Source organism: Diabrotica virgifera, chromosome 6, assembly GCF_917563875.1.
Source record: "Diabrotica virgifera virgifera chromosome 6, PGI_DIABVI_V3a".
NCBI lineage: Eukaryota > Metazoa > Arthropoda > Insecta > Coleoptera > Chrysomelidae > Diabrotica > Diabrotica virgifera.
The window spans coordinates 152,080,294-152,095,581 of record NC_065448.1 but is presented as its reverse complement, the minus strand read 5'-3'; the positions used below and the strand labels follow the sequence as shown (position 1 = coordinate 152,095,581).

Sequence of the window (15,288 nt, the reverse complement as noted above, 5' to 3'; positions counted from 1 at the left end):
GTTCGCAAAAAGTACTTCACGCACAGTTTCATACAATATTTTATCTACGATAAACAAATAAAAAAACTGTAACTCTTCGTCACTGGAATTCAGTTCTATTCTACAATTTTTAAAACTTTGACATTTAAAAATTCTAACTTCTTTCAAACCACAAAACTGTCAAAACTTTTGTTGTAATTTATTGCTTATTATGTCACCATGACAACGCGAAAGTTAAGGATATTTGATTATACGAAAGTGTGCCAAAAAACAGTGCGAAAAAGTAAATCCCATTTAAAATAAGGTAAGGTCGCCAATTAAGGCCACCTTAACGTTTAAATATCTGTAATATTTTATTCAGGAACAATATGAGGGAAAACTCTTGTATACGTATTGCCTAACATTTTAGCTATCGAATTTCAGGATAAAATACTTACTAAATAAATAAAGAAATATAAAATTTTAACATTGAACAAATCTGGAATATTAGGCCTTATTAGGAACTGGTAGCTTAATAAGGCCAGTTTCATTTTTTACGCAAATTGAGGTGGATAATAAATTTTAAACCTAAGAATTAAAGAACAAATACAAAATTTAGTGAAAGAAACTTTTATTCATATTAAAAACAAAAATTTGTCAATACATTAAGCACACATATCGCACATTTACACACATCTAGGACAATTGGCTTTATTAGGACACTGTCTACTTTTTTTATTTAACATAAAAAAATAATAAAAAGCAATATAGAGAAAAAACAGTTCCAGTTACTTAAAAAGTATTAATTTACTATCGCTTTACAAAGAAAAAATAATTGGCTTATATTCATTAAGTACCATTTTAGTAATTTTATAACTTACTTAAAATTTATAAACGAACTTCCGCACTGTCACAAACACGTGTCTAGTCTAATTGGCGCTGCTATGTGATACTACCGACTGAATGGCTTAGACGATTTTGACTGAGAAAGACATTTAAGGTGACCTCTAATATATAATATCTATATTTAAGAAAATATTTGCAATTGGCCTAATTAAGACACTGGCCTTATTTGGCGACACTACCTTACATTGTTACTTCACACACACTTTCACACTTCACGCACTGCTATCTATAATGACAGTTTTCACAAACTAAAAACTTATACATAGAGTAGATAAACATCATTTTGAAGCCTTTTCAAGGTTTTAACATTTTTATATTTTTATGTCAAATATTTGGCCTTTTTAGCGGTATGCAAAAAATCGTAAAAATCGCAAAAACATTGTTATTAAATTAAAAACGGCTCCGAATTATTGGCAGGAAACAGGTAGATTACCTTTCTATAGGTAGTGCAGTCACTGAAGGTGAATATGAGCTATTACCTCCGATTTCGTTGAACCTCCATCGATTTGCACGAAAATTGGTGAGTGGTTAGAGGATATCTCCAGGAACAAAGGTGACATGGTGCCAACTTGCGCTTTTACCCTGGGGGTGGATGCCACCCCTCCTCGGGGGTGAAAATTATTTTATAAAAAATAACCCCACAATTCGATAGAGCGACAAATTATAAGCAAAATTTGTTATATAAAGTTATTAAAATAAATCAAAACTTTTTGAGTTATTAAAGATCAAAGATTTTAATTTTTCGTGAGAAAAATGCACGTTTTTAACCGATTTTTCATAAATAACTCAAAAACTGTAAGTTTTAACAAAAAAGTTATTATTGTCAAAGTTGAGGCTAATAAAAAATCAAATAAATTCCTTACTAGAAAAACCTTTCAATGTTAACTGAAAGTGAGTTATAGGTAATTGAATGTATATTTCTTTCGTCGAGTACCTAAATCAAAGTATTCAAGCTTAAATACCGGGAAAATGATGCATTTTATAACATAAACTTATTAAACATTTGTCAAAGCTCATTGAAATATCTATCAAATAAGTGCTCGAACAAGTTGATAGCATTAAAGTTTATGCACCAAAAATGTTTCAAAATGTATCTTTTAAAAAATTTTCTAAAAAATGTTATTGTTTTTTTGTAAATAACTCCGTTAAATTTTAAAGTAGCAAGTTCATCTAATAACTGGTTAAAATTTTATTCCAAGAGCTATTAAAAAACGTCAAAATAGTCATTTATACCTCTTACTTTTTTAAAAATAAAAGGTTAAATGGCCCCGGTTACATGGTTCTCGCAGCAAAATTGAAATTTTAAACGTTTCATCTCGGTTATTTTTTACTCTACGAAAATAGTAAAATGGGTAAAGTATTTGTTACAGAAAAAATTAAAATTTAGTTATTTATCATTTTTTACGTATATTGAGTATTTTTGGAGTTATTATCAAAAGAAAATGAAAAGTACGATAATTCTAAAAATTCCGATTTTTTTAAATTATACCTTTTTTTCAAAAATATGCATTCTAAACCGGCCAAATTTGTTAAAATAATTAACTATGATAACATAAAGAAATTCTTGTGAGGATTACTACAAATTTTAATTTTTGCGGAAATGGCGTATGTTTAGTTTTTAACTTTTTCCTAAAAAAATCGAAAGGGTTCTCTTATTTTTATCATAACTTGCTTAATTTTGATGCTATTAACTTCTACTGAAGCTCATTTGATAGGTATTCCGAAGTACTTTGACAAGTGCTTAACAAGTATATTCTATAAAATGCATCGTTTTCCCGTTATGTAAGCTTGAATACTTAGATTTGAGTACTCGTCGAAAAAAATATACATTCAATTACCCATAACTCACTTTAAAATAACATTAGTTTAGTTCTTTAAGTAGGCAGTGTATCAAATTTTTTATTATCTTTAATTTTGGTAATAATAGCTTTTTTACAAAAGCTTATAGTTTTTGAGTAATACGTGAAAAACAGCTTTAAAACATGCATTTTTTGAAGAAAAAATAAAATCTTTGATATTTAATAACTCAAAAAGTATTGATTTATGTTAATAACTTTATATAACAAATTTTGCTTAGAAGTTGCCCCTCTATCGATTTCTGGTATTATTTTTAATAAAAAAATTTCACGTCCGAGAAAGGGTGGCAACCAGCCCCAGGGTAAAAGCGCAAGTTAACATCATGTCACCTTTGTTCCTTGAAGTATCTTCTAACTACTTACCAATTTTCATGAAAATCGATGAAGGTTCAACGAAATCGGAGGTGAAAACCTTCAGTGAATCCACTAAGGTCCACAATAACTAAACAAGTTGTCTTATACCTGGATTATGCAGAGTCCTGAGAACAATCTTACTTCCTGGTCTAAAAAAGAAAATTCTCATGGAATAAAGTAGAAATGATTTACCTACTAAACGAACAATTATTGAAAGTAAAATCAATAACTAACAAAATAAAATACTTATGAAATGATCATTAAACAATTTTTATTCAACATTTTAGTTCATCAATCTACATGTTTTGACACCATATTTTAAATTCATGTATCGCCACTGGTGACAATTGAAAATTTCTGGTTTGAATTTATTTAAAAACTATTGGTTTGTTTCATTTGTTTGATCATACTTAAAACAATAAATATAAATACCAAGTTTTTTCATAAGCGTAACCAGGATGATCCTAAGGGGGGGGTTACAACTACCTGAAAGGGGGGTTACTGGAAGGTCTCTGAGGGCTATGGTGTTAAGCGTATAGAGCTCAAAGTACATCCCAATGGGGGGGGGGGTTATAACCCCCAAAACCCCCCTGGTTACGCATATGAGTTTTTTGAGCCAGTTAATTAGTTTCCGAAAAAACCCGATAAATTTAAATTCCCTGCAAAACAATACATTTAATGAATCTTAATGGCATCATTGATCAATGGAATTTCCATAATAATTAAAACCAACTAAACTAACAAAAGATAATCATTGATCAAAATATACGTATTATGATGCGTAGGAACTCGATATTTCTGAATCCATGCTTTGCCCTAATTTGCAAGGCTATTATTTATAGCTGATTATAATAAACATGGCTGTAGAACACACGGTCGCGTATATAAGAACAATATTAAATGACTAAAGTTGAAACCTAAGAAAAGCTAATTTAGGTATAAAATACTTAAAATCATATGGTTTCAGTTTACATCATTATGCCTTGGTATCAAATAAAGATAAATTAAAGCAAAATAATCTATCAATGCTGGTCATTCGTCGGTACTTCCTTGATTAAAAACTCCTTCAAACAGTATAGTTTCAAGAACAAAATATGATTGATTAAGGCTAGGTAGGTTGATATGATATTTTAGTCTTTTGTACAACTTTCATAACAAATAAATGTCAGTTAGTAGTTGTCATCTGTCAGCTAGGAGTTATTGTCCCGGACAAACAGCGTTTCCAGTTGACATGTCGTCCTAGGCTTTTATAAGATTAGAAACACTATTTGTTGTAATTTACGATTTTTTCATGAATTTTTTCTATTTTTTTAATTTTTTTTGTACTTTTTTTAGTTCCGCAACAAAATTCATAAAAAAGCCATTTAATCACTTTTCTGGCTAAATAAAAAAATTGCAAAAAATAGCCTTTTTCGATTTTATAGATTTTTACCAATACCGCAGAATAAAAGTATAGGTACAGACAAAGAGAAAATACTGATGGAATAAAATATAAACTGATTATTAACGAACAATTACTGAAAGTAAAATCAATAACTAACAAAATAAAATACTTAGGAAGTCATCATTAAAAACTTTTTTTTCAAGATAACTCATCAATTAACATGTTTTGACGCCGTGGATTAAATTCCTGTACGCCACTGGTACAGTTGGAAATTTCTAGTTTGAATGTACTTAAATTTAAACTAGGTACCTATTGGTTTGTTTGATCATATTTAAAAAAAAATACATAAATACCAAGTTTGTTGATCAATTGGCATCATTGATCAATGGAATTTCCAGTAGCGATCAACAGGTAGCAAAAACGCGTTCCAAGATTGCGGCTGTAATTTTGAATATTTTTTCGAGATATTTGGCACACGTATTCGTATTATAATAAAGAATGGCGGTACAGAGCCCAATTTGAAAAATATATTAATATGTGGAAATTACTCTGTAATTAAATACAATATTAAAAAAACGAGCCTGTACCGCCATTAAGAAGAACAAAAAAATACACTTTCTTCAAGTAAACTTTTTTATCCGATGCCTAGATTTTGTATCATTTTGGAACTACTAAAATTTTTTATTTCATTAGTAGTTCCAAAATGACACAAAATCTAGGCATCGGATAAAAAAGTTTATTTGAAGAAAGTGTATTTTTTTGTTCTTCTTAATGGAGGTACAGGCTCGTTTTTTTAATATTGTATTTAATTACAGAGTAATTTCCACATATTAGTATATTTTTCAAATTGGGCTCTGTACCGCCATTCTTTATTATATTACGAATACGTGTGCCAAATATCTCGAAAAAATATTCAAAATTACAGCCGCAATCTTGGAACGCGTTTTCGCTACCTGTTGATCGCTACTGTTTCACCTTAATAATTAAAACTAACCATAGATAATCATTGATCTGAAAACAGGATTAAAATATTGAGGATAGAAATATTAAATAAACTTCTAAACACTTCCTAAAATTATGATGCGTAGGTATAAAAAAATACTCAAAAAAATACTGAATCCATGCTTTGACCTAATTTGAAAGGCTATTATTTATAGCTGATTATAATAAAGGTCGCTGTAAAAGAGGCGGTCGCCTATATAAGAACAATATTAAATTACTAAACTTGAAACCTTATAGCGGCTTCCCACGATCGGCAATATTGCGGACGGACACGGACCAGCTCGCACCACGCACCGTGGGAAGCGTATCGTCCGTGGTAGCAAAGACGCGTCTGTGCTGGTCCGTAGTATCAACGGCTTCCCAGGATCGGCAATTTCGCCGACGGACACAGATTAACTCGCACCACGCACCGTGGGAAGTTGTCGTCCGTGGTAGCACAGACACGTCTGTAGTGATCCGTTGAAAGTCGGTAAAGATCAAAGGTGCGTTATGGGCCCGTGCGGACACTGTCGTGATTTTTTAACACGGTAAACGCCAGTTGTTAGAAAAGCTCATTTAGGTATAAAATACTTAACATCATATGGTTTTAGTTTACATCATTATTCCCTGGTATCAAATAAAGATCAATTAAATCAAAAGAATACGTCAATGCTATTCATGGGTATTCTACTTACTTGATTAAGAAATGTTTGAAACCATATTTCAAGAACAAAATATGACTGATTAGACTACGTAGGTTGACAAGATATTTTAGTCTTTTTAGCCCGATAAAAAAACAATATGACATCAAAAAGAAATAAAGGAAGGATGAAAATTTGGGAATAGGTAGTTGAAATTGTTTATTATTATATAAGAAACAGTTTACAATTCTACACCCCCTCCATTTTACAAAAATGGAGGGGAATACCCCTTCTCGAGGGTGAAAAATATGCATTCAAAATAAGTGCGGAATTAGGTAAAATGACTAATTCTAAGCAACTTTTGTTCTATAGAGTTTTTCCCGTCAATACTTTTCGAGATATTTGCGAGTGAATATCGCCTTCCGGCAACGATACCGGGACAACTCAAAATTGGTTGTTTTTGACATGTCTACACTAACATATAGAGGATTTTAAGCTCTATAATCCGCGATGACTGGGACATTTTTAAGTGCAATACTCTCCGAGTGAGGGCACAAGGTCCACTGTTACATTCAGAGTGATAGGAGGTAAACGCTAAAATCCGTCGTGAACCTTTTGAATTGTCTCAGTGTGTATGCCACAATGATCACAAAAATATTCATAATAATGAAATGATTCTTCCAACAATACTGGGACAACTAAAAAATTTAATTGCTAATTATTGCTAATTATTAACTCGATTGGTACCAAAAGATTGCCAAAATGAACTGAAAAACAATCTTTGATATCAACTGAAACAAAGAACATAGTTTTAGTTAAAAACGAATATAACTCAAAGCATACAATAGCTGTGCAAAATGACAAAAACTTACAACTCGATTTTCTCGAAACACGTTTTTTTGAGTTGTCCCGGTATCGTTGCCAGAAGGCGATATGTTCAGTTTTAACAAAAAAAAAAAAAACAAGACTGTGGGCGGTTTTTGGCAAATAACTCAAAAAGTAAATCTTATCGAAAAACAATATTCTTAGCAAAAATATGGCTTATAAAAAAGTGAAAAAAATGGTGTATGCATGAAGTCTAGCAAAGTTGTAGCTTGTAGCTAATGAAAAGTAGGTTCTTCTTCGTCAAATTCCAAATCGAATATTTCAACGTGAAATAACCAAAAAACGGAGAGCACTTTTCGGGGAAAATTCTTTACAACTTTTTTAAAGTGTTTAAAAAAAGGTTTATTTTTGTTTAAAAAAAACTTCGAACATTAAAATTAAGTGAGTTAGGCTCAAAATATTTTTGGCCCCTTTTATTTTTTGGTAAAAAGAATCGCGAAATCACCCCCTAATTAGCATTCCAAATTAATTTAATCGTTACCGCTTCACAAGTTACCTTTCTTATGTATTCTTTATTATATGTGATGTGTAAGTTTCATCGGTTCAAAGGGCTTATTTTTGGAAAGGCTGTAGTTAAAATGGCTTGAACGAGTAACAAATCACGAGTTTATGCCAATTTTGAACAGCCATAGCATAACCAATTTTTGTCTAACAAGCAAACAAAAAATCCAAAATATTCAAAAAAGCAAAACATACATTTTATTACTCTTTGAGATTTTTGGTAATATGTACTAATAATTTTTAAGTTATTTTGAAAAAAAAAAATGAATTTTTTTCAAAATTAAAAAAAGTGTTTATTTTAAAACCAATTTCTTTTCAAAAATGTGCACATTGAACCAATACATATACATCATATAAAAATACATAAGTAAAGTAACTTGTGGCCAAAAAAATAAAAGGGGCCAACAATCTCTGTTTTTTGGTTATTGCACGTTGAAATATTCGACTTGGAATTTGACGAACAAGAACCTACTTTTCATTAGCTACAACTCTGCTTCTACTGGATCTACAGACTTCATGCATACACCACTTTTTTCACTTTTTTATAAGCTATATTTTAGGATAATTTTTTTCGATAAAATACTTTTTGAGTTATTTGCAAAAAGCCGTCCAAAAACATGTTCTTTTTGAAGTTATACTTCTTTACCGGCGATATGAGGGTGAATTTTTATATGTTAAAACCTATGATCCCGGCGCATGCGCATTATAACTTTGTTCTGATTGGATGTTCAAATGACATGTCAAAAATTATTCAATATGGCGGCTGTGGCACAGCTGTAGTTAGATTATGTATGGTTGTTGCGTTTTAAAATTTGTGTGAAAAGAAACAACAAACAAAAGTTAGTTAATAGTTATACTGCCTTTTTAAATAGTTTTCATATACCTATATTTTTGGACTATTTTGGACAAGGAAAACTCATTCTAATTTGGTAAGTAGTTTTTATTATAATCATATTGTAATTATACATTTGGATTAGGTTGAAATACAGTAGAGCGTCGATTATCCGAACTAATTGGGGGACATAGGTGTTCGGAAAACCGATTTGTTCGGATAATCGAACTACAATATATTGATACATATTTATAGTCATACATATTTATCCACAAGTGAATAAAAGCCATATTTATATACCTACATATTTATTTATATCTTGATAATGACAACTAGCAACTAAACAAAAAGTGCAGTCTTTGCAACAACATAATTATTTTTGGATACAATATTGAAGAAAATTGAAAATATTTTAAGCCTCAATTACTAACGCTTGCTCGGTATTCGAGTGCGGAACGCGGGAGTCGATAGTTCGAATAAGCGGTCGTTCGGTTGATCGACGTTCGGATAATCGACGCTCTACTGTACATTTATTTTCTCAAGAATGGGGATTTTAGAGAGAAATCCCAAATTAGGTCCGATTTTTATTTTTAAATTATGATTTTTTGGCGTAGATTTATTTATCTAGTAGGTATGTAATGCTTTGATTTACATACTTAATTTGATTACCAACAAAAGTTCTACCAATCTTCATCTAATATAATGTTTTCTTACTGTTTTGTTATATTTTAATATTTTCTTCCACAAAATTTAAACTACATAATTTAATTATATTCAAAACAACTGTCAAACAGTAAAACGTTCAGTTACCCTATTTTTCCACATGACAAATAATGTGGAATTGGACGAGTGAATCTAGGCTTCGATTACGAATCAAAGCGTCCCGAAATTCACGGGTTCGATTCCCGATGCAAGTTTTTATTTTTTTATTTTTTTATGCATTTTATGATTGTAAGTATATTTGTTATATAATTTTTTTTTTCAGAAAATGCGTATTTAAAATTTTTGCCAACAATTATTATCGTTCAGAAATCATTTTTTATTTATGGCATTTTTCAATGTGTTTGTGTGCGTTTTATTATTTTATTTTTTAAAATTTTTGGTATTGTCTTAAAAATCACATAATATGTAGTAGAAGTATAACTTCTTACGTGCGTACAAAGTACACAAAGATTCTTTTTTTGTTAAAAATTAACATACCCACTCGCAAATAACTCAAAAAGTATTGACTTAGTGAAAAAACTCTATAGAACAAAAGTTGCTTAGAATAAGTCATTTATTTATTCAATTCCGGACTTATTTTGAATGAATATTTTTTCACCCCCGAGAAAATATTTTTCACCCCGTATTTCCCAATTTTTGTAAAATGGAGGGGATGTAGAATTGCAAACTTTTTCTTTTATAATAATAGACAATTTCAACTACCTATTCCCAAATTTTCATCCTTCCTTTATTTTTTTGGAGGTTTTCGGAAAATTGTGTGTTCTTTGATCGGGCTATTTGTACAACTTTCATAACAAATAAATGTCAGTTAGTAGTTGTCATCTGTCAGATAGGAAGTATTGTTTCGGACAAACAGAGCATCGGCTTGACATGTCTAGGGCTTTTATCAGAGGTGTAACCAGGATGATCCTAAGGGGGGGGGGGAGTTACAACTACTTGATGGGCTCTGCGCGGTATGGAATAGTAATAGTGTTAAGCATATAGAGCTCAAAGTACATCCAAATGGGGGGGGGGGGGGGTTATAACTCTCAAACCCCCCCTGGTTACGCCTATGGCTTTTATAAGATTATGGTTTGTTTTTAAACCAAGAGGAGCAAACTAAAAAGACAGATTCACACCCAAGAAAGTCACTAAAAAAATCACCAAATACATAGATCTTTTTTTGTGGTTGATCATATCGGCCTTCGATAGTAATCCATAAATATTATATTATTATACTAATATGTCTCTAAAGAGTTCTAAAAACAACTGTCTTTTATATAAAAGCAGACTAAAAATCTAAAAATTAAAGGAGTAACACAGAAACTCAAAAAAATGCTGATAGTCCATGTGGCGAGACCGCTGCCGCCTGAAAAAAATTTCTGATTCGGTTTCTTTGTAGATTCCTATTCAAAAATGTCCCCTTTAAACAAATCAAAAGGGTGCCGGGCGTAATTTTTGAGCAGAAATTTTTTAAATAATTTTTTTAAACAAATATAAAAGATCATGTCTTTTGCTCTGGAACGGGTGAAGTCGAGTTCGCTCCGCTTCGTTCAGGTATATTTTAGAAGGGTACGAATTGGCTCCCGCATGAATGCGGGTAGGCTCTCATATAATCGCGGAAACATTAGACATTGTTGCCAAATCGTGTAATATTTATACTGCTTAGGAAATTTACATAGTGATATAGACTTTTTATAGGAAAATTATACTTTTAGACAAATACTTTTAGAGTTTGTTTTAGTTCAACATTGGCATATGTGGCAAGTTTAACACAAATTATCGGTGTCGGCCGGTTTGCGCTCTACACTCTAATACCCGAAAGTTAAGTTAGGACCGAAGGGTTAGGTCTTCCTCCTTTCCCATAGATATTTCTAGGAAGGTACCCGTTTCTAACAAAAAGAGAAAATTTGAAAAGTGACAACGCTGGGTGATATTTTCGACATGTTTAGGTAAAATAAATTTTGTCTATGGGAGCCAATTCGGACTCTACCTTTTTTAGTTCAGGTAAAATTCTTACCATTGGGAGCGAACTCGACCCCGTCCTGTGGAACATATATTTTTAGATTTTTTGGGTCAATCTAAACAAGAAAGGTATCTTGTAATTTTTCTCAGAAATTGATAGTTTTCGACTTATAGGCGATTTAAAATCTGAAAAATGCGAGAATACGCATTTTCGAGGCTTAAAAACTCATATTTAAATTAGTATTTTTGAGGTTGCCAGATACTTAGATTGAAGACTGAACATTCAGCTTCAAGATTCTGAAGAGTGATCGCGTCTAACTTTAATTTATACCGTTATTTTTTAATTGGTAAATATGCGTGTTTATCCGATTTTTTTGCCGGTGCGGCGCGATCCATTTCAAAAATCTCTTATTTTCCTCCGAAAAATATTTTTTCTAGATTCTTTGTGATATTCTAAATAAAATATGTTTCTTACCATTTTCTCAACAGTTAATAGTTTTTAAGTTATAAGCGATTTAAAATCCGAAAAATGACAAAAAAACGCATTTTCGGATTTTAATATTAAAATATTAACTTTTGAGAAAAATGGCAAGAAACATATTTTATTTAGAATAACGCAAAGAATCTAGAAAAAATAATTTTCGGAGGAAAATAGGAGATTTTTGAAATGGAGCGCGCCGCACCGGCAAAGAAATCGGATAAACACGCATATTTAACATATAAAAAATAACGGTATAAATTAAAGTTAGACGCGACCACTCTTCAGAATCTTGAAGCTGAATGTTCAGTCTTCAATCTAAGTATCTGGCAACCTCAAAAATACTAATTTAAATGAGTTTTTAAGCCTCGAAAATGCGTATTTTCGCATTTTTCAGATTTTAAATCGCCTATAAGTCGAAAACTATCAATTTCTGAGAAAAATTACAAGATACCTTTCTTGTTTAGACTGACCCAAAAAATCCAAAAATATATGTTCCAGAGCAAAAAAACATGATCTTTTGTATTTGTTTAAAAAAATTGTTTATACAATTTCTGCCCAAAAATTCCGCCCGGCACCCTTCAGATTTGTTTAAAGGGGGCATTTTTAAATAGGAATCCACAAAGAAACCGAATCAGAAATTTTTCCAGACGGGAGCGGTCTCACCACATGGACTATGATATAACTTAATTAACCTATGAAATGCCAATCCAATCGTGTCAAAATTTCATAAATGTCATTAGTGTCAAAATTGTATAACAGTTGAATAAACTTGCCCGAGGTTGAACCAATTACAAACAAGCATTACAGCGCAGTAAATTTGAATCACTCCTCCTGGTTTAACCAGGGAGAAGTCGCGCGGTTAGAAAAAATCTAACATTTTATCCTTTTCCGTGAAAAATATTGCAACATAACTTTTCACTCGTAAGTGGCTTAAGGAAGATTGTAGTAATGCCTGGGACTTTAAAAAAAATTATTATTTTTTTGTAAAATTTACGGCTTTGGTGTGAACCAATTAGTTTTAAAATTGTTAGAAATAGATATTATTAACATAACAACTAAATAAAAATATCAAAAAAAAAAAAAAGAAATTTGTTTTAAATTCGTATTTAAATTCATATTGTTAGACAGAATTGAGCGCGACTGCTCCCGGGTTAAAAACAGACCATAGAAACACTTTTTGTTGTAATTTACAATTTTTTCATGAATTTTTTTCTATTTTTTAAAGGTTATTTTTTAATTTTTCTATTTCCGCAACAAAATTGCAAAAAATAGCCTTTTCCGATTTTCTAGATTTTTACCAATGTCTCAGTTAAGTCGTTGATTGAGGTATTGGAGTATCAATATTTCAATCAACGGTTAAGTCTTACTAACAGTTAATACGAAAATACTGATAGAATAAATTAGAAATTCATTACCAAACGAACAATTACTGAAAGTAAAATCAATAACTAACAAAACAAAATACCTATGAATCATCATTAAACAATTTTTGTTCAAGATTTTTTGAAACAAGCTCATCAATCAACATGTTTTGACGCCGTATATTAAATTCATGTAACGCCACTGGTGACAATTGGAATTGGAAATTTCTAGTTTGAATTTATTTAAACTACTTATTGGTTTGATCATATTTGAAAAAATACATGAATACCTAGTTTGTTGTTAGTTAATTAGTTTCCAAAAACCCGATAAATTTAAATTCCCTCCAAAACAATACATTTAATGAATCTTAATGGCCTCATTGATCAATGGAATTTCCTTAATATTAAAAACTAAATTAAAACTAACTAAACTAACAATAGATAATCATTGATCTGAGAACAAGGAAATAATATGTTTATAAAATATTAATGTAATCATTTTATTGTTATTGAACAAACTTCTAAACACTTCCTAAAATTATGATGCGTAGGTACTCAATATTTCTGAATCCATGCTTTGCCCTAATTTGCAAGGCTATTATTTATAGCGGATTATAATAAACGTGGCTGTAGAACATGCGGTCGTGTATATAAGAACAATATTAAATTACTAAAGTTGAAACCTTAGAAGAGCTCATTTAGGTATAAAATACTTAATATCATATGGTTTCAGTTTACATCATTATTCCCTGGTATCAAATAAAGATCAATTAAATCAAAAGAATACGTCAATGCTGGTCATTCGTGGGTACTTACTTGATTAAAAAATGCTTGATAAAACAACTTAAGGGCACTGACTCACTGTTATAACCAAAGACAAACAAAAAACCGCAACATTACATGAGAAATGTGCTTCGATACTTGAGTTGCCATATTATTAAACAACAGAATGAAATAGTCATGCGCCGCTCCGCCAAATCGGCAAAATTAGAAATCAACTGATTCATAAAACTTATTGTCTCCTTGGAATTCGCTAGAAAGGGAAGTGTCCAACTCGACAATAAGGCGTTAATGCTTTATTGTTCTTTAAGACTGCACTGGACCGATGTAATAAACTGTTTGAAATCGAACCAGTTGAACAGATACAGAGAGCGATTTTCTCTTCCGTTCGGAATCGATAGTAGAACTCTGTTTAATTTTGTTGCCGACTAAGCTACGTAGATGGCAGGACTGGTCAAAATTCATGTGCGGCGCAATTCACCGAATTCGAACTCACCGAAAGACATTTCATATATCCCCAAATTATATACAGCCACTTCACCGATAACCCCAGCTCATCAACTCGACATTTCATATACATTCACACGCCGGGTTTGCTTGACAAAAAATATGTATGCGAGTTGGTATGTATATAAATAGCATCGTATACGATTTAATATGTATGCGTTTTGGATGTGTGGGAATATGGATTCTAAGAGTTATTTTTTGATGAGTTGGGTACAACCCAAAAAATTTCATGTTTTCTGCAATGATGTAAAATATTTCTGTTGCCATCGTTTACGTTTTTGACAATAGAGTGCGCGTTTTAGTTCAAAATTAATCGAAATCAATTTTTTATATTAGCCGATTCTCTCTATTACACACTAAAGAAATATTATTTTTAGGAGCTTTTTGAAAAAAAAAATATCTGAATATAATAATATATCTTTATGTATAATATATATACCATGTCTTACATTAATTATTTATGAATCCCTATAAGGTAATAGGTTTAGGTATCCATTCAGCATTCAGGGGTGGGCAAAAGTCGGCCCGCGGGCTGGATTCAGCCCTTTTGCTTATTAATCCGGCCCGTTGAAAAATCCCGTAAATAATTTTTGTATCTCTTTCTTCCGCCAAAGCATTAGCGTGTGCATAATGCACGTACGCGGTGTAGTCCTCCGGCCCGGGAGATATTTTGAAAATTTTATTTTGGCCCGCGCTTAAAAATATTTGCCCACCCCTACATTATAGGTTTCTTTTTGCTAATAATTAATCAATTCTGCTTTTTACTAAACGAATCATTGTCCAAAAAAAAAAAAAACAAAATTTGATTAAAAATATATTTTTCAAAATTTACTCTTTTAAACTAAGGCCAAAAAATATTGTGATCGATCCGATTTTGTTGGTTTCAGTCTTTCTTCGTGTTTCTTGTTTAACACTTATTCTCCGATGCATTTTAAATTTTTACTAATGATTGGTCTTCCTGATAAGGTAATTTATATATAATATTTTTATCTGCATTATAATATGACCCTACATATAGTCCAGGAACCGAAGCTTTTCACCTCACAATTTTTACAGAATGGATCGATTTGCTTGAAAATTTGAGAATAAGTAGTGGATAGTCCAAGGATTAAAATCTATATTATGCCGAAAGGCGCTTTTACCATGGGGGTGGTTGCCACCCCATCTCCAAGGTGGAAATTTTTTATTATATTT

General features: G+C 31.3%; 1 protein-coding gene across 2 annotated transcripts in view; it reads right to left on the bottom strand.

Moving 5' to 3' along the window:
* Positions 1-13,916, bottom strand: part of LOC126886963 (influenza virus NS1A-binding protein-like) — a 175,434-nt gene extending 161,518 nt beyond the window's left edge. The window contains exons 1-2 of one of the 2 annotated variants that reach the window (XM_050654165.1): positions 13,624-13,902; positions 3,183-3,223 (exon numbers count right to left, since the gene is read on the bottom strand). The gene's annotated coding sequence lies outside the window, so the exon portion shown is untranslated. Of the gene's footprint in view, positions 1-3,182; positions 3,224-13,623 lie in introns of both variants that reach the window. The other variant, XM_050654163.1, reaches the window with a different exon arrangement.
* Between the last annotated feature and the right edge of the window lie 1,372 nt (positions 13,917-15,288).